The sequence below is a fragment of the Atractosteus spatula genome (assembly GCF_055471065.1).
Source record: "Atractosteus spatula isolate fAtrSpa1 chromosome 16 unlocalized genomic scaffold, fAtrSpa1.hap1 SUPER_16_unloc_2, whole genome shotgun sequence".
NCBI lineage: Eukaryota > Metazoa > Chordata > Actinopteri > Semionotiformes > Lepisosteidae > Atractosteus > Atractosteus spatula.
Window position 1 is genome coordinate 1,182,001 of NW_028296632.1, and position 5,500 is coordinate 1,187,500.

The 5,500-nt window shown below is 39.0% G+C and overlaps 1 non-coding gene across 1 annotated transcript; it reads right to left on the reverse strand.

Annotated features, from left to right (window-relative positions):
• On the reverse strand, positions 1-74 carry trnai-aau (transfer RNA isoleucine (anticodon AAU)). Its single transcript has one exon. It is a non-coding gene; the product is annotated as a tRNA-Ile (tRNA).
• Between the last annotated feature and the right edge of the window lie 5,426 nt (positions 75-5,500).

A 5,500-nucleotide genomic window follows, 5' to 3' on the forward strand; every position in this document is an offset into this window, starting at 1 on the left:
TGGCCCGAACGGGGATCGAACCCGCGTCCTTGGCGTTATTAGCACCACGCTCTAACCAACTGAGCTAACAGGCCTCGTGCCCGCTGTCCTCTCTGTGCTGCAAAAAATGGAATTCAGGGAAGTTTCTTTTGTCCTTCTTTGAATAGAAAGCCCTGCGATTCAGTGTACGGGCTTTCTCGTGCTGTTTAATGGTTCTTGTAACCCAAATCCTACACTGGCCTGAAGTGCCCCCCCATTTCACAGCATTTTTTAGCTGATTTCAAATGTACCTAAAGGAGAAGCATTATTGAAGACCATCAATTACCAAGAGCTTTTGTCAAAGGTTTTGGTGGTCACTTTTAATGACCACAGAGAGCTATGACCTCGGTTTTACATCTCATCCAAAAGACGGCGCCTTTTACCACACAGCGTCTCCGTCACTATACTGGGGCATTGGGACCCGCACAGACCTCAGGGTGAGCACCCCACAGCTGGCTCCATTAACACCGCTTCCAGCTGTAAGCTTTGCTTTTCCCTGTAGGTCACCCTCATCCGGGTACTGACCTGGCTCACACCTTCTAAGCTTTAGTGGGTTTTCAGTTGCGAGTTGAAAGGGGATGCAAGTGATGGAGCCGCTCGCTGCAAAAGCCACTGGATTGGCCGGGAATTGAACCCGGGCCTCCCGCGTGGCTGGCAAGAATTCTACCACTGAACCACCAATTCACGCTGAAAGGGGCTCCAAAAAAGACGCGTTTTTACCACTCTGTGCTGGATGTTGGGTCCCAAGGGAACTTCTGGACGAGTGAGAATTTTCTGCTATCAAAATTTGGTTTCGGAGACTTTTGGCAGCCTACAGATGCAGCCATTCAAAATGCGCGGGCGATACCGCGTTATTTTGCGGTACGCTGTACGCAGTCTACCGCAAGCTACCGGTAAATACCGCGAGTTACCGTAAATTCTCCTATAATACGACAAGCAAAATAATAGTATCCGGAATTTCCGCAAGGTGGAGCTAATAAAGCTCAACCTCTCATGTTTGAGCTGTGGCCATCAAAGTCTTTAACGAAGATATTACTAATAGTATTAATAATGAATGACCTTGGACAAGCTGTAAGTGTAAACTCAAAGTATTGCCCTGGTCAACATTCTTTTTTTCATTGACCGTCTTTGTAAAAGTAACACCACAGCATTTCGCAATCACGCATTTGTTTCCAATCATGCAAAGTACAGTAATTTTTGAGAATCGATTCACCATGCCTTTCACATGCTCATAAAAGAGATTGATTTAGGAACATAAACATATTACCGTATGAAAACTGTACTGTATACAGTATGTATATGTATATTTAATGTCTTAACTGTGCCCGTTTAAGTATTGAATATTCATATCTGATTTTACCACTGAAGGGAAATCTTAGTAGCTGAGCATAAAAAGAATAGGAGCATACTGCAACGCGTGTGAAGGCCATAAACGATATTAATTTTGGAACATAAACATAGAGTATATGGCTGGTCTCGGTACTTTAAAGAAAACATACACGAAACATGGTTTCATTATGACCAGAATCGGTCTTGAGATATTTTTAACTTGATTTACAGTATTTGAGAGGTATGTCTTAACACCGATACTACAGTGCTTAAGTACTGCTCACGTATATGTTTCTAGGTTTATATTATGCATTTCATACGGTCAAATTACTTTTGAGCAACTAATAAGAAGCGCGAAACGGTATGCGTTTTAGTTTCGTTTTGTGCTGGGACCCGTGGATTGATTAGAGATATCAAGTACATACAAGTCATTTTTTAAATGTTGTAGTTCGTCTTGAAAAAATGTTACGAGTACATCATCTATCAACAATTACACAGGTTCTGTTTCCATATTGCGGATTTTGGTTACGTAATATTATTTTCTAGATTTCACGTTGTGAATATATGATTTGGGCAAACAGAGCCGCAAAGAAGTACATTATGGGTTGTTGTTGTTTTTTTTGCAGTTTTATCTAGAACAAGCGATGCTTAAACCTTTGTCTGATTCTTGTGAAACTATCCACACGACAGTTACAGTACCTAGGAGTTGACTTCAGTGATGTCACTGATGGGATGTTTCTAAAAATCCATCCTCTGTAAAACGTCTTCTCTAGTTGTCCTGCATATGTATTCGCTAATGAAGCTGTGTGTTCTGAGCCTGGATCTCTACATTTCTGTATGAACCAGCTTAGAGGGCTAAAGACAGCTTGTGTTTAAATTGAGTGTAAGGCAATTTATGCTTCTAAAGTCATGGTCAGCATTTATTATTGTACTGTGCTGTAAACTTGTTCTGTGCCTAGTCACATTATTTTATAGCGTTTTTATAGTGTTATCAAATCCGGTGGCGCTGTGTGTTAGTTTCCTGACTCCCATGTCACATGGTCTGTGATTGAAACCTGTGAAACCGGTTTAATTCGTCACAGCCAGCACTCCGGCAGAGAGGGGGTTGTACTCGTAAAGTAGAAGCAGGCGAGATTTCCAGCAAAAGACACCTCCCCCCCACCCTCATACGATTCGCATTGTAATTACACATTGTAATTGTATTACACATTGTACACATGCTTAAAAGAGAAGAGAGAAAACACAAGCCTTCTTCAGGTGTGAGGGTCTTCTGCTCAGAATGAAACGCTAAAATGTAATGTAGGCTCTGAATGGGTTCAATTATGATTTGGGCATGATTAAGGTCGCTGCCTTTCATCTAAAACCCTACTTGAATCCTTCGAAACTAAAAATCAGTGTTTGTGAGTTCTAAATAAAGAGGTATCCAGGTAACAGTGAAACGGGCGGACAGTCTGGGGAGATCGCCCGTTTTCCATGTAAATAGTTCCCTGGTTCCGCACCCCTTGGTGTTTCTCTCGCTCTCTCTCGGGTCACCTGATCATTAGCTCGAAAGATTTCAGTGCTTTGTGTATATTCTAATGGTAGTGGGGGCAGGGTGTGTGCGAACAGGTTTGGTTGAAATTGCATTGGAGATCTATGTTCTTCACACCTGAAACATTTCCTCTGAAAGCATTTTCTTCGCAGTTTAACCGATCTTGTTACAGCATGTTACAGTTTACTATTATTAACCATATTAATTTTAAGTACTTAATGCCATTTTTTGACCAGGCACGAATATTCTTAAGTCCATATCTTCGCAAGGGAATCAGTGCGAATTGCAATACTAATTAAATTAAAACTACTAACTACTAACTAATACTAATTAAAACAAACCAGAAACGTGTTGTTCTGTCTAATGACATTACAAGTGGAAAGATTACAGATTTTAATCGTCTTTAATTTTGTTACGTTATACATTTTAGAAACGTTTCATCCATACAAACACCACAAAACTATTTTCGATTGTATTTCTGAATAGTATGTTACACTTAGTTCACTGTTTTAAATACATCTAATTAAGAAAGTTAGGTGTTAGCATAAACTATTAGCAATCAATAATATTAAATTTAGCACTGTAATAAGCTGTTGCACTTTCCCCCGCATCTTGTAAAAATATATTTTCATTGTTCAAATATACATTAAGTCTGACTATCATATAATAAGTTAAATACAAAACTAAAGAAAAAATAGGGTTAAATATAATTCAAAATATTTTGCTAACAATGTTAACTGTTTATGAATAATAAAATGTATTAACTAAGGAGTAGGATGGCACAGTTGTTAGTATGTTTTTTGTTTTGTTTCTTTTTCATAAATACAACAGTAGTACCTGATGTCTCAGTGGCTTTCAAAATTAAATTATGCATGCAAACCTGTGAACCAGAAAGATAACTAAGATACCCATCCATTTATAATGGTGGCGAAGTGGTTAGCATTGCTATCTTGCAGCACTGGGGTTTTAGGTTCAATTTCTGCCATCCTGTGTGTGTGGGGTTTACATGTTCTCTCTGGGTTACATGGTTTTTCTCCATATGTGTGATATGACTCCCTCTCGCACTCCGAAACATACTGGTAAGTTAATTGGTTTATGGGAAAACTGGCCCTGGTGTGTGTGTGTTTGTGTCTGTCTGTCCTGTGATGGACTGGCGCTATGTCCAGGGTGTATTCTGCCTTGTGTCCGTTGCTTACTGGGATAGGCTCCAAATCCTCTGTACTGGATAAAGAGATTAGAAATGGATGGAAGTAAAGGCACTGTGTGGATGGAACTATACACAGTGTTAGAAACCCACGATGAAATGGCAGCATCTCACTGAGAATAAAATATTTTATAGTGCTGGCTTAAGGAAACAGCCTTTCCACCTCTCTTGCACATCAGTATCCATACCTAGTTATTTAAACAAATTGCCTCTAATTATAAACATCTTAATATGCTGGCTCTGTGGATCCGCATCAGCTATGTTTGCCCATTCCTTCAATTCATGTGCATCCAACACACAGTTCAATGCCAGCAACTACACATAATCTAAAATACAATCCTTATTTCAGTATCTATGTAAACATATAGTCTGTTAACTTCATCATCTTCATCAAAAGTATGCCTAACCCCATTAGGAAGTGTTCTTGTTATAAGTGTATTCTTCAGCTTTCCCCAAATTATCTTCTTCTTGCCAACATCTCTAGTCTTTTATCCTGCAATAACTCAGCCAACACTTAAATCTCCAAAAGCTGCTTGTGTTAATTTCTTTAAATCACAAATATCATGTGTAAATACTGGCCATGTAATACTCTGCATTGCGGAATAATAGTTTATTTTAAAGGGAACTAGAGAAATCAAGAAAAGCTTTTTTTCTAGAATTAATAAATGCACATCCTGTTCACTGGGAAAATTAAATCCACACTGAGCAATCTTCAATATGTTCACAATATGACAGCAAGAATCCTATCAGGGATGCATTACACCTGTTTTCAAGTCCTTGCACTGGTTACCTATCAGATTTCGAGTCAACTTCAAAATCCTTATCCTCCTTATATACTGTCCTACCACTGTTATTATTGATCACCGAATTATTGTACTTGACATGACTTCATTCAGCCTTTCCTGAACGTCTATGACAGGCAGAGAGAGTGCTGTTTCTGGTGCGATCTTTTGCAGCTGACATTTCACTGTTTTAAACGAACAAGAAATTAGATTGCTCATAAATCAGTTATTCTATATAAACACAGCGTAATTGCCCTCCGAAAATCCTCTTTTTCTTGTTCGTTTTAGAGACCTTGATCGAAACTGATTTTAGATGTCAGAAAGGATTTATTTTCTCTGTATTTCCTACATTGCTTTGTCGAGATTTTAACTTTATATCTAAATTTATATCTAGGCTCAGATTTCAACTATAAATCGAACAGTAATTAATAGCAGTAAATACTGATGTTTTGCGCCCTCTTACCACAAAAATATATGTTTTGTAGTTGGGATTAACTTTATTTCGTACGCGTAGCTACTCTGATTCGGACACCGAACAGTTAAAGATGGCGGCAAATCAGACACCCAGAGAAGGGGGGGGGCGTCTTCTCGCCTCCATAACTAAAATGCCAAATAGGAGTGGCTTAAGCGACATAC